Source organism: Aethalodelphis obliquidens, unplaced genomic scaffold, assembly GCF_003676395.1.
Source record: "Aethalodelphis obliquidens isolate GAN/ISIS:26980383/991018 unplaced genomic scaffold, ASM367639v1 scaffold16, whole genome shotgun sequence".
NCBI lineage: Eukaryota > Metazoa > Chordata > Mammalia > Artiodactyla > Delphinidae > Aethalodelphis > Aethalodelphis obliquidens.
This window is the reverse complement of record NW_020837960.1, coordinates 20840065-20866330: the sequence shown is the minus strand read 5'-3', so window position 1 is coordinate 20866330 and position 26266 is coordinate 20840065.

The window sequence follows — 26266 nt, the reverse complement described above, 5'->3', positions numbered from 1 at the left end:
AATGAATGTTGACTCTGAAGTCAGTAAATGTTAGTGTACTTTGCTCCAAACCAGGTGCTAAGGCTTACAGTGAGAGAGCAATTCCTGAACCCTGATTTTCTTTAGTCTCTTATTCCCAAGTCAAAGAAAAATAAAAAGAAAGAAAGAAGAAGAATGTCTTTTGAAGAGGGATTCTTTAGTTTTAAAAAAATAATAACCTTGACCATAAAAAGCCGCAGCGAAGAACTCTGTGACTTGGCTGTGCTCTCCCTTGATGTGTTCTCACTTTCGACTTCGCTGATCCTACAGACTTTGGAAGAGCAGAAACTCTGCCACTACTTAGCCTCCTATTCTTCTGGCACATTGTCTGCAGGATCATTTCTCAACACGATGTTGATGCTTCTGTTTATTTTCTCATGTATAGCTCATCCTTCCCATCACAAATTACATCCACATGGATGAATCACAAGCTTGTAATTTTCTTTTGCTTGGTCCTTAAAGGCACCTTAGGAATTCTTCCTCTCCGCACCTGTACTTTTCATAGCATGTAAATGGACTTTAGAATCTATAAATAACCCAATCAACACTAAACACTGCTTTCAAATGCTGACAAGCTGCTATTCACTAGGTTCTCATACTGAGCCTTCATGCTGTTTACTTAAGCAAATCTTTTCTTCTTTAAATTACTCAGTATATATTCTTTGTGCTATTTATTTTGAAGTTCTGAAAAAGAAAGAGTCTGCCCACTAGTCCTTCCAAAGCAGCACTAGACGATAACATTTTACCTGGCTAATAGAACTGAGATAGCTATGTAGTCATAATGGGGATATTGTTTTTAATCACAGTTATTTGTGTAAGAACATTGTTTATATACGCTTTATGTACGCTTTCTTAAAGTTTTTATGACCCATAACTTTTAATATTATTGTATGAAAAACTGGAACTCTTTAATTTAGCTTAATGAAAAATCACAAATATGAAATTGTTTCATGGAAAAACATTATTGAGTGTCATAACCTTCATTTAAAACTCCTTAATGAGGAGTTACTAAACATTTCTAATTGAGAGATTTCTAATCCCTAGCAAAACTAAATCAAAATTTCTAGAGAAAAAAAAAATGAGGAAATGTATGCATCATTCATGAAACGTGGGAAAATTGTCCTCCAACTACTTTCAATTTCAACAAATATTTGGTAGACATTTTATGGATGAAACAAAATGGAAGGAAATTGTTAGTGATTAATTTATAACCCCCTTTTAGGAAAACAACAACAACAACAGTGTAACGTTGGTGCAGAAGCTCTGTCATAACTTCTAATTTGAAGAAGGGGCAAAAGTGAGGGTAGATTTTGGGGGAGGGACTAAATAGTACCCTGGAGCAGCAGAAATATAATTCCTGTATATGTCAGTAAAAACCGTGACCAAAATGAATGAATAGTGATGTTAAAATTTTGAGATTAAGATTTGCCTTATAGGTGTGCGGTCCTTCGCCCGACAGCCTGTCGAGCCAGGAAGGTCCAAATTGATGTTCCTGGGGAGAGAGATTCTGTTCCGTTTAAAGTGTGAGAAATGCGATCGCGGTTAAGGATTCCTGCGGTGCGTCTTTCAGAGGCACCGTTCTGTCCTGGGGTGGTGAGATGATCACACAGTGGATGCCAGCCCGTCCCAGCCTGGCTGTGCAGTCACTGAAGCCAGGGGGACTCCTCGGGCACTCGCTGACTTTGGTCAAAGTGTTTGTGTGTGACGTCAGCTCACCTGTGGTCCTGTGAGCATCCCCCGCCGGGGCCCTGGGCTGGGAGGCGGGATCCCGTTCTCCCCTCCTGTGAAGTTGGTGTGGGGCCGGAGTAGCTGAGCGGCTACTTCAATTGTGCCCCCGGATGGAGGCGAGCGCCAGTGGGAGGGGAGCCGGTCGTGGACACACCCATCTCGACTGCAGAACGAGGCTGTTGGTGGGTTTGTGGGTGTTGGAGCTGGGCTGTCAGGTGTTTTTGGATTTAGCAGGAACATTTTCAAAAGTATCCGATGTTCTCAAATAAAAATCTTTCCTTGTGAGAAAAATAAAAAAGATTTGCCTTAATTCCCAATCTAGAGCATCCTCCCAGGAATATTTGAGTTACCTAAAATATATATTGATGTAAAGAATTCAGTAAAATTGCAAGAAAATAGATCAGAATTTTATCATTTTCTTTTCATTTGTATTTTACACTTTCTCTAACAGTTACACTGATTTTTTTAACATCTTCATTGGAGTATAATTGCTTTACAATGGTGTATTAGTTTCTGCTTTATAACAAAGTGAATCAGTTATACATATACATATGTCCCCATATCTCTTCCCTCTTGCATCTCCCTCCCACCGTCCCTATCCCACCATGGTCACAAAGCACCGAGCTGATCTCCGTCTTATGCGGCTGCTTCCCACTAGCTATCTATTTTACATTTGGTAGTGTATATATGTCCATGCCACTCTCTCACTTTGTCCCAGCTTAACGTTCCCCCTCCCCATATCCTCAAGTCCATTCTCTAGTAGGTCTGCATCTGTATTGTTTTTCTCTTTCTGACTTACTTCACTCTGTGACAGACCCTAGGTCCATCCACCTCACTACAAATAACTCAATTTCGTTTCTTTTTACGGCTGAGTAATATTCCATTGCATATATGTGCCACATCTTCTTTATCCATTCACCTGTTGATGGACACTTAGGCTGCTTCCATGTCCTTGCTATTGTAAATACAGCTGCAATGAACATTTTGGTACATGACTCTTTTCGAATTATGGTTTTCTCAGGGTATATGCCCAGTAGTGGGATTGCTGGGTCATATGGTAGTTCTATTTTTAGTTTTTTACGGAACCTCCATACTGTTCTCCATAGTGGCTGCATCCATTTCATTCCCATCAACAGTACAAGAGGGTTCCTTTTTCTCCACACCCTCTCCAGCATTTACTGTTTGTAGATTTTTGATGATGGCCATTCTGACTGGTGTGAGGTGATACCTCATTGTAGTTTTGATTTGCATTTCTCAAATGATTAATGATGTTGAACATCCTTTCATGGGTTTGTTGGTAATCTGTATATCTTCTTTGGAGAAATGTCTATTTAGGTCTTCTGCCCATCTTTGGATTGGGTTGTTTGTTTTTTTTGATATTGAGCTGCATGAGCTTCTAGTAAACTTTGAAGATTAAAATGTAAAAATTTAAAACCCTTTGTCAGTTGCTTCATTTGCAAATATTTTCTCCCATTCTGAGGGTTGTCTTTTCATCTTGTTTATGGTTTCCTTTGCCGTGCAGAAGCTTTTAAGTTTCATTAGGTCCCATTTGTTTATTTTTTATTTTATTTCCATTTTTCTAGGAGGTGAGTCAAAAAAGATCTTGCTGTGATTTATGTCATAGAATGCTCTGCCTATGTTTTCCTATAAGAGCTTGATGGTATCTGGCCTTACATTTACGACTTTAATCCATTTTGAGTTTATTTTTCTGTATGGTGTTAGGGAGTGTTCTAATTTCATTCTTTTACATGTAGCTGTCCAGTTTTCCCAGCACCACTTATTGAAGAGGCTGTCCTTTCTCCACTGTATATTCCTGCCTCCTTTATCAAAGATAAGGTGACCATATGTGCGTGGGTTTATCTCTGGGCTTTCTATCCTGTTCCATTGATCTATATTTCTCTTTCTGTGCCAGTACCATACTGTCTTGATTACTGTAGCTTTGTGGTATAGTCTGAAGTCCGGGAGCCTGATTCCTCCAGCTCTGTTTTTCTTTCTCAAGATTGCTTTGGCTATTCGGAGTCTTTTGTGTTTCCATAAAACACAGTCGTTCCAAAAAGAACGACTAACCACTATTCAAGAAAAAGATACCACTGAAAGAGTCCTAGAACCCTCAGCGGTGAGGTGGAAGCACCTCCCTGCACCACGGAGACCAAGACAGACTACACTCTGAAGGCAGAAGGGTAAGAGAATTGGCTCCACGTTGACCACATTACCTGTCCCCCAGCCAGCTCAGCACCTAGCGGAGGGGTCTCCCCTGAGCCTCCAATTCCTCCAGTGGGAGAAGAGAGCCCAGGGGGGACACCCAGCCTCCCCCTAGTATTGTGCGTCACTTTGTGGGAGCCTCTACTGTGATCTTGCCCCACAGGGATTGCAGGGGAACCTGCAGAGCACAGGAAACAATTACTGACATCTCTGACTAGGGAATATGTTTTAAGATTGGCCTTTTGTTTCCCCATTTTATTCTAGAAACTGTGTGGCTCAGAATAGTGAGGAAAGACAGTAGTGCTTCCTCTCATTAGAGACGAATGGATGACTTTAAGTTGTCAAAGAGAAAAGATTTTTAAGGAAATATAAACAAACATCACAATTTTTGTCTCTGTATAAGAAACTCTCACCCAGAGATATATATGTTAAGAACTGGACAAATATTTTGAAATATTTTACTGAGCCAGTGAAACTGTGAAACATTCTCCACATAAGACATATACAATATTTATTTCACAGGAATGTCTATGTGATAAAAGATGTGAAGTATTGTTGTCTAGGTATTAGAGTTAGTCTGCTATCCTTCCAATGAATGAGTAATATCCCTCAAAGGAATTAACTAAACTTTAACTAACTTTAAAGTTTTTCCATCCTAGAAAGTTTAATTTCTAGGTATATTGCAATAAGTAACATACAATAGCAATAGTAATAGTGTTCCAATGACAAATTCTGTACAATATATTACCCCCAAAACTTAGTAGCATAAAATAAAACTATTTTATTATATCTCATTGGTTCTCTGGAGCAAGAATTTGGACAGAACTAGGCTGGGTGATTTTTGGATCCTTGCACTGTTGACTGAGGTCACTTATTGGTGCTTCAATGATGATGGATAGGTTTGTTTGGAGAGTGCAGTACAACTCCACTTGCTTTTCTGGGGGTGGATGGAAGACTGAGTTCAGTTAGGACTGTCAACCAGAGTGCCTAAACATGGTCTCTCCACCATGGCAGTTTCAGGGTACTTGGATTTCTTACATGACAGCTAGATTTCTTCACAGCTACCATCTCAGGACAACCAAGCAGAGCCGCATCACTTCCACCACATTTTCTTGGATAAAATTGAGCCATTGGGTCAGGTCAGGCTTCAGTGGCAGAGGAATTAATCTCCATGTCTTAATAGGGAGCAACAAGCTGGTATTGTGGAAGCACTTAGAGAGCGGGAGATGGTATGGCCATTTTTGGAACGCACTCTGAAAGATACAATTTGGAAACTTTTTATTACCTAAGTTTACTTAAGTAATAAGTGGCACATCTGGGACTTTAACCTAAGCCAAGCATGACCCCAAAGACTTTTCCATAGGAATTTTTAAATGGATCTGAGAGAAATAGACAGAGAGGCATAGAAACAGAGACAGAGAAAAAGAGAGAGAGAATACTGTGTTTTGAAAACTCATTTCAGATTACAAATTAAATTTTGAAATTACCAAATAGTTTGCCATTTACCTCTTATTTAAAGGTATTTATCCTACCAATGTATCATTTGAATCAAAGATCCATTAAGGTGAGATTTATTCATCTCCTTTACCTTTTATTCTTTTTTGTAGCATAGTGCCTGATGTAAAGGAAGTAATCAATAAAGATTTGATGAATAAATGAATGAACGTCATGTATAAATGCTGGCAAAGGGAAGTTAATTTGTATTTGAAAAAAATAAAGGCATAGTCTTAAGTATTTTCTAAGAAACACAACATCTTATCTTTCCTTTGTATTGCATATTAGAGCTATTACCTATGAAATTATATTCCTAGGTTCTAGATTTAAAGGGCTTAAATATATACATTCCCTTCCCCCTTCTTAACAATAACTTCACGTTAAAAATTATTTATATAGAACTATTTTTTAAAAATAGTTTGTGTGTAACAGTATGTTGGTTATTCCACATATAACATTAACTTAAATAAAATGTTTATAGTATATTAAAATGCTGCAATTAAAAGTAAAAGCAAATAGCTTACTATACCTATTTATTTAAAACTTGAGAAATTACATGATTTCTGACTTTGACTTGCTATTTAAGTTAAGTATTTTAAGGTGTATTTAATTAAAATGTATATAAATATATGTCATATGTGGAAATGTGTTTATCCAACTGTTATAATTTTTTTAAGTAACAGTTAATTTTACTCCACACTCATAAACCTTCTCCCTCTTAAAACATGGGAAATGGATAAATAGTATTTGTTTCTAAATTCTGTCAGAATTTCACAAGGCAATAGAGAGGATTTTTCCATTGCTTAGGAAGGAAGCACTTGGTATAATTTGTTTGCTCAGAGGAAATGTTTCCATATGAGAAAACACAATGTTACCATGGTGATACATCAAAAAAAGCATTTAATAAATTCAGGATGACATAAAACCTATTCTGCTTTAAAAAATAGTCCAGATTTTTAAAATATATGAAATATATGGAGAAATTTATTTTTGAAAACTGTTTATAAAGAAACTGTTTAATAAATAAAAGTCAATATTAGATTTGATCATATTTCAAGCTTATAAAAAGAAAACATTGGATTTCGAGTCAGTCTCTTTATTTCCTTTTACTACGTTTCTTAACATTGGAAAATATCTAGTATTTTGTGGGTAGTGTGAAAGGATCACATTTTATGGGTCTGTGCAGAAATATCAGAGAATATATAAGTACACTATAAAATCCATCCAGCCCAGGAATTGGCGGATTTCCTTTTACTGTCTTTATCTAAAATGAGCATTATTCTGTTGACTACATTATTTTCCTAAGCCCTTAGCTGGCGGGATGAAAGGTAGCTATTCAACATGTGAGTAAGCCGGTAGAAAACGGCATTTATTACCCATCAGAACCAGAATTTGATTATTGCTAACATTTTTTTAATATAGCACTTACCTAGGGAGATAAAGGGAAGAGAGAGAGAAAAAGACAATAAATACAAAAGCAAAAATATGTGCTACACTTTGACTTCTCTGTGAGTGGAATGAACGAGTCTATAATAAAAATCACTTTCTTAGCCTCTTGGACCTGTACGCCCCATTTGGTTTTCCCAGATCAGTCTTTGTAGTCTCAGAGCCTCATGGACCATGCCAGCTCTCACAAGTTCAATGGCTTGTCTGGGTTTTAGCGACCCTGGCTCCCTAAAACCAAGCAAGAATTACTTAATCAATTGAAATTGGCTTTGAACAATTATTTCATGAATCCTTATTAAAGATAGAAATTTTCTGTGAAAATAGCTTATTTAAAAGAATATATTAGTGTACATAAGAATTCATCGTACATGGCAGGTGATGTTAGATGCTTATCGAATAAAAGAACAATCACATATAGATAAATGATTTAGAATTCAGCTAAGAGAAGAAAAGGTAGCAGTTTGGGATGATAAAATAGTTGAACACAATCAGAACCTGAAACCAAGATGTAACTGCAGTTAGTTTATTTGTGTGGTGACGCCCTGAAGCAGCAGCAGGAAGTGGAGAAGGACGATGAAGCATTGAGCTCAAAGTATTTACCTTTTATACCAAAACCTCCAGTACTTTGTAAACATAAGCACATGAAGTCATCTAATACCTTTGTGATTCGTAATACCTAGATTCATAAGCTGCAATGTTCTCAGTTCCATTATTCTTAGGAAAGCCAGAAATACTAGAAATTTTTGGTTCTTTAAACACAGGAGAATTTAAAATTCCAGTGACAGAACTGAGGCCGTATGATCAACCTTTACAGAAACTATAGAGGCCACAACATATGTCACAAATAAAACTCTCACATGACAACTCCTAGCAGATGCAATTCTAATTTCTCAGCATCCTCCAGTGGCAAATAGAGTCACAGAAGTATTTTTCCAACAGTGTAAACCACTACCTGCTCACTTTCCATCAAAACATGTATTTTGTTATTTTCCTTAGAAGGGAAAACTCAGAAGAATCTTGGAATTATTTCCTTCTCTGACCAAAGTGATACTGTCATGATTATGTCTATATCGTTAATATTTTCATGGGGCATCTATTTGCAGAGAGGTTTCAAATATAATATTTCATGTAAATCAGATAGGTCCAAAGGTATTATTTTTGTTTACATTTTGGGAGTAGGAAAACCAGTAGCCCTAGAGGTTGAGTGACTTAGCTGATACCACATGGAATAAGGAAGAGTCCAAAGATTCCATATCCCAGTACCACTTGACCTCACTAACGTGGATGGACTGGATAACACCCCAGACTCTAGGGAAGATGCTTGTCCATTGTTAATTCTGTATCATCAAAGAACCTTTGTATAGGCTGAAAAGAATAAACACTTTCAGAGGAAAGTGAATATCCCTAGGACCACATTCATATCTCCAGTGAAAATGCAGGGCTTAATTCATTTCTTTGTGTTGAATCAAATTAAATTCTTGCGTGAAAGAATTTATCAAAATAGTCATTAGGTAGAAAGTTTTAAAAGCATAAATCCTGTGCAAATGATTGGGTCTTAATGGAGCAAGTGAAGTCATTTGTTTTCTTTGCTAAAGCTAACATCTGGTAAATTTATAGCTCACTGTATTGTAGTTTAATGGCAATAACAAAAATACTGTTATCACACCAATGGTTGACCAATGCAAGGAGAAAATGTTATCATCCAGAAAATAATCCCCTAAGAAAATGTTTTTCTAACTGATTAGCAAAGCTGGCACATGGGGACCCTACATAATGAGGCAAATTTGTTTCTTAGCAACAGGAGAATAAAACAGATTGAAATATGATGAGATTGACAATGACAATGAATGGGGGAAAATCAGTGTAACTTGAAAAATATCAGCAGGAGAGAAGTTGATATTGTATAGATGAAAGCTGCAGAATGCTTTTAGTTTTAAAAGACTTTGAGCATAAATCCAGCTTGTATAGGAGTATGATATTTGTGGCAAAACAAACATCTGAAGAAAGAAAATTTGTTTTATAGAAGGAAATGTTCCACTGTCTTTCATTATATTGGAAACTCTTACAATCTAACAACCAATATATTAAGGAATGAGAGTAAAGGAATAAATCATACTTGTATGCTTTTTAAATGCTATGCTGGTGAACTCCTCAAAAAAGGAAACACATTTTACAGATTAACAGGAATTTTATTACACTAGGACGGAATTTTCACTAAAGATCATGATCTATCAAAAATGTTAATGCACTTTCTCAAAACTGATTTGAAGTTTCAGTGGAATGGGGAAATTTTAATACACAATATAAATATCTAATTCAATTCAATGAATACTTTTGATTAATAATAATAATTTACTGGGTGCTTACTGTGAACCAAGCTCTCCTTCCTAATCAATTTATATACATTAGTTTATTTGATCTTCACAACACCAGTAAAAGAGACCCTTATTTTTCACATTCCACAAAGGAAATCAGACACCTAAAAAACTTTGTGGTAGGCAGAATTCTAACACGACCCCTAAGAATCCTACCCTGTTATGTGCACACTCCCTACCTCCCCTGGTGTATGTAACTTCCCTTCCCTTAAAAATAGGCAGAACAGTGAACACAACTGTTAAGTCACTTCTGTGATTGGGTTACCAATTCGTTCATTTTGTGTTAATCAAAAAGAGTGTTATATGGGTGTACTGATCTAGTTAGGGGAATGCTTAAAAGTGACCACTTCTTGAAGGTAGAGAGATTGCAAGTGTGAAAGAGGGCCATGTTATGAGGACCTGAGGGATGCCTCTAGGAAATGAGAGCAATCCCTGCTGGCAGCTGGCAGGGTGACAGGGACCTCAGTCACACGGCTGCAAGGGGGGGAATTCTGCCCATGACCAGTGAGCTTGGACAAGGGCCTAGAGCTTTAGCAGGGAGTCTTAGCCCTGGAAGTCACCTTGATTTCACTCTGTGAGCCCTTAAGAAGAGGACCAGTACCCAGGAAAATGACATTCAGAAATTTCAAGATGATTAATGGGTGTTGTTTCAAGCCATTAAATTTGTGATAATTTGTCATGGGGCAATAGAAGAAGAATACAGTACATAAAGTTCTATCGTCATAAAGTGAGTGAGATGGAAACACAGGGCAGTCTGGTGATGGTCTTGCTTTCAAACATCTTCATATCAATCCCATATAAATTAGGGTTTTTTGTTTGTAACTTACAGAAATTGACTTCGGCTAACTGAAATGGAAATAAAAGGATTTCATTTCATATGAAATACTGAATATCTCACACAATTTTTTTTAAAAAAGGAAAGTAAAACAAACAGCCTCAGGAAGAACAAGACAGAAGGCAGTTCCGGAATCCCTGCTTGAAGATCTGCAGTCTTTGAGAGAAGCTGCTGTTGGGAGATGGCTGTTTCCACTGCTTCGGTCATGAAGCTTAAGATTGAGACTCCCTGGAAAGACAGGCTGACCGCCACACCTCGGTCACAGCCTCACACCTGCAGACAGAGGGGCTGGAAGTGTGATCGACAATCTTCTAGGATCACGAGAAGCAGGAGGAAAGGAAGTAATCCTGGACTGCTTTTCATTTCTATTTGGGAAGAGTTGGGAGATATTAGGGTTCTCCAGAGAGATAGCACCAGTAGGGTGTATATATAGAGATTTCTTTTAAAGAATCAGTTCTACAATTAGGGGGAACTGACAACTCCAAAATCTGTAGAGCAGGCTGACAGGCTGGAAATCCTGGCAAGAGTTAATGCAAGTCTTAAGTCCAAAAGCAGCCTGGAAGGCAGAATTCTTTCCTCTTTTGGGGACTCTCAGTCTTTTCTCTTAAGGCCTTCAATTACCTAGATGAGGCCCACACACATTATGGAGGGTAATCTGCTTAGCTCAAAGTCTACTGATTTAAATGTTACTCACCTCCGAAAAATACCTAGACTGGTGTTTGGCCAAACAACTAGGAACTGTAGCCTAGCCAAGTTGACACATAAAATTAACCATCACAGGGGGTCTTGTAAAAGTTGGGGGGGAGGGGCTTCCTATGCTTCCACATGGGACTTACTATATGACAACCCTTTATTCTGGTCCAGGGAACCAAGGAAAGGATTCTGAAAGTTAGAGAGGATGTCTTTCTGTAAGGAATGTCACAATATTATCAGAGTTTGCATGGAAAGTTATATGAACACCATAAATATTTAGCTTTTGCAAATTTACATTAATAGGAAAAATAAACTACTTAATTGAATTTTCAAACTGAAGGTGAAAAAATATCGCTATCATGATGAAACATTTATCTGAAAATTCCTTTCACCTTATGTCCAATTTACTACTCATACTAATTGAGTAAGCATCATGCATGAAGAAGCATTATAGTAGATTTAATAGGATTTGATCAAAACATCCTCGGGGTGCTTCCCTGGTGGCACAGTGGTTGAGAATCAGACTGCCAGTGCAGGCGACACGGCTTCGAGCCCTGGTCCGGGAAGATCCCACTTGCCACGGAGCAACTGGGCCCGTGAGCCACAACTACTGAGCCTGCGCGTCTGGAGCCTGTGCTCCGCAACGGGAGAGGCCACAACAGTGAGAGGCCCGCGTACCGCCAAAAACAAAAACAAAAAATCAGTAACAGATTTTCAACTGAGATTCTCAAGAATAAAAGAAAGATGAGTCTGTCTGTAAACTTACTCTTCCCAAGCTTCGGTGAGTGTTTTTGTATCTGAGCTGCTGTTACCAAGGTTAGGATAATCAATAGCTAAACCACCCAGCCCTCAACCTTCCATGTTGCATCATGGTTCCAACAGTTCTCCAGGTAGGAAGCAACTGTGCTGAAGCAGAGGTTTTATTGTTTGTTTATGTTTGTTTTCAAATTACAGCTTGAGACTTCAGCAGATATTTTCAGAAGCTACTCTATTTAGTTCCAAAGCCAAAGGCACCATGATTTGCTTGATGAGTTCTGAATTTCTATTGAGTGGGCTGTTTCCAAGCAGGTGAATGGAGGATAGAACCTTCGTCTTTTTCATAGCAAAGGAAATTTAGGACAAAAATCTGCCTGCAATGCGTGCTATTCTCTCAACTAGAGGAAATCTCTACTCTTAATTAATGTCACTAATAAATACATATTTATTTGATTTGGGGTTGTATTCTTTTATCTGATATGAGAAAATCCTTTTCTTCCTGAGAAGGGAGGCATAATATTAATTTGCTTTTAAGTTATCCCAAAAATGCAAACTAAACCCACACAGTATGGAGAGTGTGAGTCAGTCACATAGAAGACTCCTCCCCTCACTTCCCACCTCTCTCACTCTGGGGCCAATTTGCATGATTCTTGGGCATCTGAATCCTATAATTGAAAAAGAATAAGTTTTTGAGTCAGAGAGGCCATTGTTCAAATCCTGACCCTACCATACACTGCTAATTAACTTTGGACAAATTATTTAGCCTCTAAAATTTATTTGTGACTGCTTTCTCTCCACCGGGCATAGTTTGAGGCCTTCTGTAGGATCAGATTTGGGTATAAAGGATACAAAGTCCCTGTCCTCATGGAGCTCACATGCTGATGCATGTATATAGAAATTAGTTTATAATACCAAGTAGCAATATGAACAAAGAAGAAAAGCAAAGCTGAAGAAGAGAGTGGTTTAAGGATCTTTTTTTAAAGGCAGTCAAAAGGGATTTCTCTAAGAAGGTGAGGCAGAAGAAAGAGGAGGTGCAAAGTCCCTGGGGTAGAATCATGTTGGTGTAGTCATGCATCAACAAGACAGGCAGTATGGTTGAAGCAGACTTAGTGAGGGAGACTAATACTGTGCACATGTGTAAGGCAAGTGTATTAGTGTCCTATTGCTGTGTAACAAACAAACGCAGACTTAGTGGCTTAAAACAACACAAACTTACTCTCTCATAGTTTCCATGGATCAGAAGTCCAGGCAGAGCTGAACTGTGTCCCCTTCTCAGGGTCTTATGAGGCTGTAATCAAAGTGTTGGCCAGGCTGCATTCTCATCTCAACGCTTGACTGCCTAAGAATCCACTTCCAGGTTCATTCAGGTTATTGGCAGAATTTATTTTCATGCACGTGTGTGACATTTCCTCATTTTCTTGTTAGTTCTCAACTCCTAGAGGCTGCCCTCAGGTCCTTTCCCGGTGGCCCCCTCAAAAAGCAATTCACAAAATGGCTGTTTGTTTCTTTAAAGCCAGCACAAGAATTATCCTCACGAAGGGCCCTGTCCCTCTTCAAATGGATTTTATCTGATCAAGTCAGGCCCTCTGTGACGATTTCCCTTGTGATTGATTCAAAATCAACTCATCTGGGATCTTGATTATTTTTGCAAAATCCCTCCACATTTACCATATCAAAAGGTACAGTAACTTTATCAAAAGAATGATGGTCCACCATAACATCTACGAGTCCCACTCACTCTTTTTTTTTTTAATAATTTTTTTTTTTTTTTGGCTGCATTGGGTCTTCATTGCTGTGCCCAGGCTTTCTCTAGTTGCGGCGAGCGGGGGCTTCTCTTCGTTGCGGTGCGCGGGCTCCTCATTGCGATGGCTTCTCTTGTTGTGGAGTACGGGTTCTAGGCACGGGGCTTCAATAGTTGTGGCTCGTAAGCTCAGTTCTAGAGCGCAGGCTCAGTAGTTGTGGCGCACGGGCTTAGTTGCTCTGCGGCATGTGGGATGTTCCCGGACCAGGGCTTGAACCCGTGTCACCTGCATTGGCAGGCGGATTCTTAACCACTGTGCCACCAGGGAAGTCCCCCACCCACTCTTAAGGCAAGGGGATTAAATAGACATGTACATCAGGAGCCCGTGTCTTGATAGCCATCCTGGTATTTAGTTTACCATATCAAGGTACAGACCTTAGATTTTATATTAAAGGAATGGAAAGTCATTAGAATCAGAGATGATTTGCAGGACAACAACATGATTAAGTTAACAATTTTAAAGGATTACCCTTGCTGCTCTGTGGAGAATTTACTGTAGGGCTACAAGAATAGAGGCAGTGAAAAGATCAGGAGGTTTGTTCAATGGTGCAGGAAATAAATGATGAGAGCTTGGACTACTGTGATAATGATGAGAAAGGAGTCAGATTTTTTATATATTTTGAAAACTGAAGATGGCAAGATCTGATAGTGAATAGGATGTGGAATGATAATTATATCAGAGGGTTGAAATGAGAATTAACTGAGATGATGTATGTATACAACATGTAGGAGATGCTAAACAAATGTTACCTTTCATTAATACTATATAGCGGGCTTCTCTGGTGGCGCAGTGGTTGAGAGTCCGCCTGCCAATGCAGGGGACACAGGTTCGTGCCCCAGTCCGGGAAGATCCCACATGCCGCGGAGCAGCTGGGCCTGTGAGCCATGGCCGCTGAGCCTGCGCGTCCGGAGCCTGTGTTCCGCAACGGGAGAGGCCACAACAGTGAGACGCCCGCATACCACAAAAAAAAAAAAAAAGAAAAAAAATACTATATAGAATTATAATTATTATTTAGAGGAGACATTTTTTCTTTAGAGAATCTCATAGAAAAGAGGATTAGCACCCTGATAGAATTTAGACATCTACAGCATTTATTTTAACTCAAGCCTTGAGGTAATTGTAGATGAAGAAAAGAGCAGTGAAAATTAGGCTATAAAAAAGTTCATTTCTTCTCACTGAAACTTCAGTGTACAGTATTATTCCTTTTGCTTTATGGTCGACCAAAAAAAAGGGGAGAGTGGTGATTGGATGTAAGATTCAACCAGCATTTAATTGCCCTCTATAATTTAATCTGGCTTGTGTCCAGAAGTGACAGGTTGTACCAGAGAAAAATAGTTCCTTTCACGTGTGAGAGAACCTGTGAGAGAGAAAAAAGTTATGGGTTCAAATCTCAGTCTCTGGAGTACCACTAAAGTAAAAGGGTTTATCAAAACAGCCATATCCATGGGTCTCCAGGCTCCAGCCCAGAACCGTACTTCAGAATCTCCATTATGTTTGTAAACAAGAAACCGAAAGAAATAACCCAGCTCTCTCCCTAAAGGATGGCTTAAGTTTAATGAGTCTGTGGTAGTAAGCGCTTTTAACTTCTGAGTACACCAGTTTTTAGAAGACACTTTCACGTTATGAATATGATATAGTCAGGATGACTTGTCTGTATCCTTTTAGAAACAAAGATAATTGTAATTTTTAAGGTGAGAATTATAAAGATAGTTTCTCTTACTGGCTTTTTAGGAAAGACATCCTGATACTCAGTAATAAGAAATATTGATTGACGGCTTCTAATGTCCAATACATAGACACTATGCTATTAAAACGAACTTTGCAGCTGGAGAGAGGGAAGAGGTAGAAAATACCTGAGTGATTAGCTTTATTGGTAGTGGTCACCAGAATGACACCCTGCTGGCGTTCTGAATAGAGATTCTCAATGCTGTGCACATAAAAGAATTACCAAGGTCTGGCTCTTGCTCCAATAGATGATGACCTGATTAATCTGGGGTACATTCTGGGGATAAGCATAGTTTTAAACTTTGTTGCTCAATTTGTTCCAGCTTTGGCCAACAAGAGCTCTTTCAGGTGGCTCCCGTGCCCCTTGACGTATTCCCATCGTCAAGTGTTTTTGGAGCACTTTCTTATTTTCTTTTGCTATAAAATGCTCCATACTCATCTTGTGTATTCCCTACTCCAACCTTAGAATCAGCCATTTCTCCAAGTAGCTCTGGTTCCTTTTATTGGAAAATGGTATTAAAAAATGAGATCTGCAACTGCTATTAGGAGTGGCATTAATTCTAAACCTTCTTAGCTGAAAGAACAAGGAATGTATGCGAGTATACTAATCCATGTATATGCACATATTTATAAATATTTCTACATATATATCCTTCTGTATCTATATTAAGCTAAACATTAACTCATACTGATGTCTCCATTTATAGCCCAGTACCACATGGATTATTCTAGCCTTCCACCTTGCTTGTCTATAACCTTCCATTTCAACAGTGAGAAACCTAGTTTTCACCATCCTTTATCCATTCACTTAATTGTTCCATTCCACTATATATGTATAGTGGTTTGAGAATGGTTACCTTGGGAAACAACTTTACCAGTTAGAGTACAGAGTTTATGTTCCTTTCCTCTTGCTTTTAGTCTTGGAATCACCATTCATTTCCAAGGTTACTTAGGTAAGCATCTTTTCCTCTCACAGTCTTCAATGAGGTTGTTTCATATATATCTGTAATATAGTTATTTCTTTTGTCAATGTCTGCATTCCATCCTGAGATTTCTGACCTCCTAAATGTCTTTTTTTTAAGATTTACTCTTTGTGCTATAAAGTTCTATTTTTTTTAAAGTGATTCTTAACCCTTTTTCGTTTGTTTGTTTTTATTGTGGTAAGAACCCGTAACACAAAATCTGCCCTCTTAGCAAATTTGTAAGTGTACAGTACAATATTGTTGACTGTAGGTACAATATTGTTGACTGTAGGTACAACATTGTAAAGAAGACCTCTAGAATATATTGATCTGGCTTAACTAAAACTTTATGCCCATTGATTAATAACTTCCACATTTCCCCTACTTCCAGCCCCTGGCAATCACAATTCTGCTCTTTGAGTCTATGAACTTGACTGTTTTAAATACCTCATATAAATGGAATCAAGTAGTATTTATCTTTTATCTTTTTTTTTTTTTTTTGCGGTACGCGGGCCTCTCACTGCCATGGCCTCTCCCGCTGCAGAGCACAGGTTCCGGACGCGCAGGCCCAGCGACCATGGCTCACGGGCCCAGCTGCTCCGCGGCCTGTGGGATCCCCCCGGACCGGGGCACGAACCTGCATCCCCTGCATCGGCAGGCGGACTCTCAACCACTGAGCCACCAGGAAAGCCCTATTTATCTTTTTTTTACTAGCATATTTCACTTACAATAATATCCTCAAAGTTCATCCATGTTGTTGCATTTTGCAGAATTTCATTCTTTTTTAAGGCTGAATAACATTCCATTGTGTGTATATATACCAAATTTTCTTTATCCATTCATCCGTCAGTGGACATTTGGATCTGGGGGGGGGGAATTTTTTAGATTCTTTTTTTCTCTTTGCATGTTATTTGGGAAGTTTCTTCAAGTTCACTGATTCTTTCCTCAACAATGTCATGCTTACTTATTTGCCCATTGAAAGCATTCTTCTTTTTTGCTACTTTAAAATTTTTTTCTAGCATTTCATTCTGATTCTATCAAATAATTTTCATCTCTCTGCATACATTAGCCATCTGTCCTAACATGTTGTTTACTTTTCTCACCAATGCCCATAACATTTTAATCACAGTCATTATTAATTTAATTCTGTCTGATCATTCCAATAGCTTTTGTATTTGAGTCTGGTTCTCATGATTGCTTTGTCTCTTCAGACTATGTTTTTTCTTGCCTTTTGTCACACATTGTAAATTTTCTGTTGAGAACTGACTTGTACTGGGTAACAGGAACTGAGATAAGTAGGTATCTAGTATGAGAATTTACTGTAAACTGGCTAGGAGTTAGGCTGTGTTTAATGTTACCTGTAGCTATAGATATTGTTAAGTCCTCTGGTGTCAGAATTTTTGTCTCCCTCTTGCCTATATATTGCTCCTCAGAGAGAATCTGTGCTTTCATCTCTTAGCTGCCATCCACCGTTATTATACTGGATTCCCATCAGTGATGTGGGAAGTTGTGGGAAGGAGAAGCATTCTATAACCTTCCTTTTATTCTCAGTCTATTAGTGAGCCTCTACCTCAAGGCTGTGGTGTTTCTGTCCTTCCTCCCATGGTGTAGATTTTCTCTCCACTGAGCCCTGCTTCTGTCCCTGGCCACAGAATTTTCTATCTGTTTTCTTAAAGCTCTAGCTCTGTTAACTATACTTTGTTTGTTGATATAGTTGGTTGTTTGGTCATTTCTTCCCCTCCTGGAGTGAAATAGAAAGCTAGAAGGGAGCAAAGTTGGGGAGATTCCTTTCCTCTGCCTGGAGTAAAGTTTCAGAATCACGCCCTGGCAAAGTCCTTTGTCCCGAGAGTGAGGCTTTTTCATGAAGTCTCTGAGAGTGTTTCTCAAATCTTCTTCCTGGCAGAGACATGTGGGTATCTTTCTGAGAGCTTCACTATGAGAACCCAGTAGGATTCCTAAAGAGAAAGCTCATGAAAGTGTGGAGAGGTCTCACTAAAACAGCTCCTGGGGGGGTTTCACTCTCATGCTAGCCCACACTTTGCCTCCAGCAATTCATCGAAATTACCACACAAGTATTCCTACCATTCTTCTTTGTTTGATGAAGTTTTTGGAAGTGAGGAGTAACAGATAACAAAAGGAAAAATGTTTATGGCTTGATATTTACCAACCTAAGAACTCCTTGGTATGTCTAATAGGCCCTCTTTTTTCCTCTGCTCCTGTAACCACAGGACAAGCTCAAACTGGTCGCGCTCTGTCGATAACAGGATGTCTAGTTGCCTTGCAGATACAGCAAAACCAAAACTGCAAGTCTTGTAACCAGGGCACGCACAGAGGAGGAAAGCCCTCCTCAAATAACACTTGGAACATGTGTTTCCTCCCCAGAGCCAAGAAAGCTAGAACATTACTGGAACCTGAAAGCTGGAACCTTTTCAGAAAGGAGGGGTCTCTTGTGCAGGAAGATCTGGTGCCGAAATCCACCATTCGATACATGGCTCTCCAATGCAAAGAGTTTAAAAAAAGAAAAAATAGTTTAACGCCCTCCAGTGGAAACCTGCCCTGCCAGCACTTGCGCATACCAGCCTGTTTTTCCTAACTCATAAAAGATTGACCCAAGAGCTTCCCTGGTGGCGCAGTGGTTGAGAGTCCGCCTGCCGATGCAGGGGACGCGGGTTCGTGCCCTGGTCCGGGAAGACCCCACGTGCCGTGGAGCGGCTGGGCCCGTGAGCCGTGGCCACTGAGCCTGCGCTCCACAACGGGAGAGGCCACAACAGTGAGAGGCCCGCGTACCGCAAAACAAGACAAAACAAAAAGATTGACCCAAGCCCCAGATCCAGGGGACAGATTTGAGACCTGCCTCCTGTCTCCTTGCCAGTGGATTCTCAATAAAGCCCTTTTCTTTTCTCAAAAGCTTGTGCAATAGTGTTGGCTTCTATGTGCGTTGGGCAGCAAGCCTTTGCTTGGTAAGACTCCCTTCCAAACCCCTTGGGCACTGATCTCAAGGTACTCATCCTCAGGAGGATGAATGGGGAAACACAGCAGTGGAAAGCAACTGTGCGCTCTGGTAAATCCGTTACAAGTGTGTGGGATAGTGACCACCTCCTTTGAGTCCTCCAGGCTAGTTGCCTCTAAAAATAGCCTCTTATCTAGACTTCAGGGTATTCTACAAATAGTACCATTTTCTTTGTGTGCCACGATGTGAAAAATGTTGGAAAGGACTGCTTTGACAACACTGAATTTGGAATAATGCCAAAAGGATGTGTGTTTTCTGCCAGGGCATGGCTGTTGTCCCAATAGTTTAAGGTAATGGGAAATAGAGAAATTTTCTCATTTCTGCCACTGACTCAGTGTAATTTTGAGTAAATAACTTCAACACTGTGAGTCTCTATACACGAAAGGGCAAGAAGAGATCATCTCTAAGATTGTAATGTTCTTTGTATTTGTGGACAGTTTACAATAAATGCAAGAACAGACATAAAATTGAGACGTGAACTAGATGCCAACAGACCTAGCTAGGTCTACGGCATATTTTGTACAAAGTGGCTTCCTTAGGATTTATGAATCTCACCCAAATGGTGCCTTTTTTTTATATATAGCTTTTAGCATTTACTTGTCTATTTAAAGCAAATGTCAAGAGACTGATTTCAGACCACATCTCACCATACAATGTGTTCATCAGTAGCAAAATCTCTCTGAAGGTCAATCTGAAAGAGAAGGCAAATTGGATACTTTAAATAAGAGCTGCTAAAGTAGATATGAGTAATTACAGACAATGTAAGAACGAGTTAAGTAGATTTATTTTTAAAAGAATGCAAGCTGGAATATTCTGCAAATGCTTTTAATCATTTTTTTTTTATTAAATGGCTGGATCCATTTAATATAAAAGAAAAGAGAACATTTTATCTCAAGAAGATGATTAGGATATTTTATTAGTAGTCCTTAGATTGTAGCCAGTTCATCTTTAGACATGAACTCAACCCAAAAAAAACCTTGAGAAGATGCTCAGTATTTATTATATACTTCCTAAGTTCTAAGAGAAAAAGGATAAAGTTATATCAAAAAAGTTTAGGGGAGATTCATAATACTTCTCTTGCATTTGTCTTGCCAGAGGGCTCTAAATATCTGGAATGCATCTCTGTCTTCAGAATAACTTTTCTGGGAAAAGAGATCTACAACAAGTAGTATAGATAAGCGTTGATTAAGAACCAAGACAAAAAAAGAGGTAATATAAAAATAATCCAAGAATTTGAAAAGGCAATTCAGAAAAAAGGAAACCCAATGGCTAATTGTATATGAAAAGATATTTGCATCAGTAGTAATTGAAGAAAAAAATCTAAAAAGTAGTGAAATACCATTGCTTAATAATCAGATGCACATGCAAAGAAAAAGCAAAAACTGTTTTTAAAACTTTGGTAACAACATTTTTGTGAGGTTATGGAGAAAAAGGAAATCTAACATTTACATTGCAAATGGGAGGTAATCAGGTACAACCACTTTGGAACAACTTGTCAATGTTTAGAATATTTGAGAATGGCTGCCCATGCATAAGAGAAGACATTTATGGAACTATTCATTGCAACAATTCTTGAAATAAAAAAGTGAGAACAAGCTGTGTTTACACAGAGAACGGATAAAATGAACTGCCTATGTCTGTATGTATCAATATGAATGTGTTAAAGGGTATTACATTCACAATATGGGGTTACTTTTGGATAACGGAAAGGAACTGTGACTAAGAGGACAAAAGTGACATCCACTCCTTCTATATAATGTTAATTTATTTCATAAAAATATGCAGCAAAGTACAAAATTCAAACGTTAATAAATCTTGATAGTGGCATATATATAGACATAAAATTCAGTAAGAAAAAAATGCAGATGTGTGACTGAAATGACTGAATTAGCATTTTATTTTTGTAAATCCTGATGGCTTGAATGTATTCATGTATCTGTGAAATGAATATTATCCCCGGGATTCAATTTATATTAGATTTGATACAGCCATACACATAACCTTAGTCTTTTGGCTAGGTCTCTTATTCTATTAATTTAGCATATTACTGCCTCTGTCAAATGACTGGATATATTGTTTTCATTGATTCATAATCGAGCTGCAAATTACCTCACAAGAATGAAGGACCATATGCAAATCTTCTATCACTGTTACAGCTGAACAGCTGTTTACTCACAGATGCAAACGATGTTTATGGTGTCTTTCGTACCACATAGACTAGTCTCGTTTTCATTATCCTGTTAATTGTTTTGTATATAAAATTGCCTACTGTCTATATTCACTTGGGTACAATATCCAAATCTAAAAGTGTACTATCTCTGAGCCTTTTTTTTTTTTTTTTTTTTGTCACAAGGGAAAATCAGACCAATGCTCACCTCTATGTGTGTTGTTTTCTCTCCAAGTAGGATATATGTTGCCATCTTTTATTGCTGTCATCTTGGTGATTCTTTGATGGGAGGGCTCAATTAATTAAAATACATTTAATGAGCCCTAAGTATGACATTCACTGTACTAGCTTCTAGGAATATAATGAACAAAATTCAGACCCTGTGCTGAAGAAGTTAATAATAGCCAGGTTATAGTTACTAAAATATCTGCCCAGCTACTTTCTGAGAGGAAGACAGTGCAATTAGTCTAAAACATTTTATGCCTTTTCTTTTCCGAAACTCCTAGGCATTTCATTAAACGTTAATGAGAGTTTGAGTCAATATTAACTAAGTTACTAGAAAGATAATGTGATAAAGTAAAATAAATCTACATGAATTTCTCTGAAAATGATTATTAATGACTATTAACTTGGGCTAAACAGAATAAACTAAAATTTAAAACAATTAAATGTAAGTATAGGATCAGCAGATAATGTCCCTGTGCAGAAAAAAACCAAAAGGCATTTAAGGCAGTGGAGACCCCTTAAAGAGTTTCAGGAAGGTTATCATTCCCGGTGGCTGGTGGACAGTTCTAAGATATCTATTAAAAACTTGGGAGCTGGGGCTTCCCTGGTGGCGCAGTGGTTGAGAGTCTGCCTGCTGATGCAGGGGACACGGGTTCGAGCCCTGGTCTGGGAGGATCCCACATGCCGCGGAGCAGCTAAGCCCGTGAGCCACAACTACTGAGCCTGCGCGTCTGGAGCCTGTGCTCCGCAACAAGAGAGGCCGCGATAGTGAGAGGCCCGTGCATCGCGATGAAGACTGGCCCCCGCTTGCCACAACTAGAGAAAGCCCTCGCACACAAGCGAAGACCCAACACAGCAAAAATAAATAAATTAATAAAAATAAAAATAAATAAAATAATTTTAAAAACTTGGGAGCTTTTTTGACTCTGAAAGAAAAATTTAACTCTGATTACACAGAATGCAGTGAAGACATAATCTCTATAGAGAGTTCCAGCCATTTTTCACCCAAATAGACAGATGGCCTCCCAAGACAGTACATTCACAAACTTTAGCCCAGAATTTACAGAGAAAGAAAAATGTATTCAATTACAACCAAAGATACTAATATCATTAAACCTCAAATTTAAATGCTTGTAAAGGGTTGGCTTAACTTGTTTCTCATGTGTAAATTCAAATACATTTGATCTGAAAGAGTTATTATGATTTCTATTCTTTCTACTAATTATTTTTTCATTAAATTCAAATAAATTTAGTCTGAAGTAGACATGATTTTCAATCTTTCCATCAAGATATTTTTTTCCATGAACTATTTGAGTGGGTTCCAGTGTCTTTTATCATTTATTAAAGAAAAGAACACGCACATTTTCGTGTTTCATTGACAACTGAAAGCACATTTAGGCATACTTATAAAATGACACAAGGCAATCAAAAATGTCTAATAAAAACCATGGGACTATTGAGTTTACATTTTTCAAAACTGTATTCTTTGTTTCAAAGCTGCCTTAATACAATCAGGTCAAGATGCTTGTGAGGTGCTCGCAGTCAACTGGCTTCACTAATGAAAGCAAATATATCATCTAAAATCCAAGCATCCTAAAAGCAGACGTTACCTCCCTGACCTATCCATGAGTAAACAGACTAGATAGCAAGGGAAGAAACTGATCGTTTGCTCCATTAAGTTATGTGGGGCTGACAAGGTCAGCATGACACCTCCTTGCATCATAGTCTCAGATGCAACTTGAAGCAATTAAAGAAGAAAAGATGTGAGTTATGAATTCGGCTGCACCAGGGAGTTTGAGTGAAGCACAGGAGTCAACTGAAAGAGTCAGTGATCTGAAAAGCAGGTCCTTGTTGCCCAATATTTTATTGCATTTCTGACAACAATTCATTTTAACAATTGTTAAACTGTTAACCATTTTTACATAGGAACTGCCTCGTGATAATACCTGCTGTGCTTTGGGGATAGCTGTAACAATTAAATGGATGGAGCACAAAGAAGCAGATGGGGTTATCTATTTCAATCTGCTGCTTTGAGACAAATAAGTTTAGTATGTGCACCTGAAAATACGTATTTATAATTACTATTACCAGTTCTCAGTTAATAGAGGGAATTTGTCCAATTTGTGTGTATTATTCTTTTCTTTAGCTTTTTCTGTATCTTGTTTGTGATTTTAGGTTTAGAGCATTTCAGCTGCTCATCAAGATGTCTACTGGAGGTTAGTAAGTAAAACCAGAGTGTTTAAATTTCATTTACTCAGGAGCCTTGTAAACATTTGTGGAATATTAAATATATTTGAGGGCATAGGTATTGATAATTGATTTTTATGTACTCTGCATGACACATTTTATATGCTCATAGTTTGTTGAGGTTCTTTACATGTATCATCACTAGATACGTTGATCTGCTGTTTTCTTTCGTAATATCTTCATATTAGGGTAATATCAGCCTCACTGAATGACTTAGGAAGAAATGTCTTCTTTTCTGGAAGACATTGTACAAAATTCCTATTATTTCTTCTTTTAATTGTTGGGGGATTCACCAGTGAAAGCATCTGGGGTTGGTGCTTTCCTTTCCATAAAATTTATTCAGATGCTCTATTTCTCCTGTATGTGAGTTTTCGTAGTTTGTGTTTTCAAGTAATTGGTCCATTTCAAAAAAAAAAAATGCTGTTCATAACATTCTTTACTATCCTTTTAATGTTCAAGGCATCAGTATTGACTCCTCTTTCGTTTTTGATATTAGTAATTTGTGTCTTCTCCCTTTTTGTCTTGGTTAGCCTGGCTAGCAGTTTATCAATTTTATTGGTATTTTCACCTGTTTACTTCGTTGATTTCCTTTATTGATTGTCTGCCTTAAATTTCATTGATCTATGCTCTAATTTTTTTTACCTTTTGCTTTAGGATTAAATTACTCTTTTTTTTTTAGTTTCCTTGGTAGAAACTTAGATTATTGGTTTTAGACCTTTCCTCTTTTCTAATATATGCCTTTAATAATATAAATTTCCCTCAAAGGGCTGCTTTTGCTACATCCCACAAAATTTGATTGTCATATATTTATTTTCATTTAGTTCAAAATATTTTTAAATTTTCTCTTGAGACTTTTGCATTGACAAATATGTTATTTAGAAGTGTGCTCTTTAATCTCCTAATATTGGAGGATTTTCCAGCTACTTTCTGTTAATATTTTCTAGTTTAATTCATTGTGGTCTAAGAACATACTTTATATGATTTCTATTCTCCCTATTAAAGTGTGGTAAAGTGTTATAGAATGAGTACCATCACGGTGGATATTCCACATTAGATTGAAAGAATGTGTTTTCTACTCCAGCTGGATCAAGTACTCTATAAATGTTAAGTAGATCCAGTTAGTTGATGGTACTGTTTATTTCAACTATATTCTTACTAATTCTTTGCAAATATCAAATACTAAGAATTATGTTGAAGTCTCCAACTATAACAGGAGGGTTGTCTATTTCTCCTTGCAGTTCTATCAGTTTTTGCCTCATGTGTTTTGATGCTTTGTTCTTAGGTATATACATGTTAAGGATTTTTATGTCTTCTTGGAGAATTGATTCTTTTATCATTATATAATGCCCTTCTTTATCTTTGATAATTTTCCTAGCTCTGAATTCTGTTTTGTCTGAAATTAGTATAGCTACTCTAGCTTTCTTTTGATTAATGTTAACATGGTAATTGTCTATCCCTTTACTTTTAAACTGTGTCTTTATATTTAAAGTGAATTTCTCATAGACAACACGTAGTTGGGTCATGGAGGTCAATCTCTTCCATGATGCATGGCTTCTATTTGCTTTTCCAAACATTTATTTCCTTTTAACACACTTAACCATCTAAAAAGACTGGACCTCTGGCCATATAAAGGACCACGACAAATTGTAGTTGCTAGCTCATGTTCTTCTGTTTCATCTGTCCTTGTCAAACTCTTACCCAGCCTTTAGGCCTCAGACCAAACATCATTTCTCCATACATAGCTCATGATTACATCAACTTTCTTTAAATTGTCATAGGACTTTTCCTTTATCACTCTTATAGGTTTTTTCAGAAAGGCAGTTGAAAACCGCAGACTATAATCCAGCAGGATGACCAAGATTGACAATATAGATTTTGGAACGTACCATATAGAAGCAATAAATGAAAGTACTAGAGAGAAGTGATTATGGTTTCATTGATAAACAGTTTAACTAGCATATTTAATGTATGCTATCCTAGTCTATATTAGGGCCTGCAAAATAGAAGATACCAGGCTTGAAATATATAATAAAGAAAGTAAGCCCAATCACTCAGTAAATGTAGTTCAATCCAGTAACTGCGATCTTGTTAATTTTTGTGATAATTGCCCATTAAAAAGACTGCCTATTCCATACTTGGTAAACCCTTGATTTAAAGTTTACTGTTTTTTATAACTTTTGGAGAAAACTTAAGCTTAGTGAAAAAGACTTTCTCCAGATCTTCACGGGATTTTCTTACTAAAACATGGTTATGATTACTTATTCATCCATGCATTTATTCCCTTGACTTTTGAGCACATATAATGTGCAAAGCTCAGTGGCAGGAATTGGAAGTGGGAAAAGACTGGTGAGTTCAAAGAACAACTGCTTTGGTTGACTAGACCATGGATTTCCTGAAGAGAAATAGAGACAGGAGTTCCAAGGCCAAATGAAGTCAGACGATAGAGGACCTTAGAAAATTATGCAAAGGATCCTGATTCAAAGGGAAAGTAATACAACCTTTGATCAGGGAAATAAGATGATTAGGGATATGATTTAGAAAAAAGTGTGAGTAATAGAGGCAGAAGATTGGAATCCAGGGA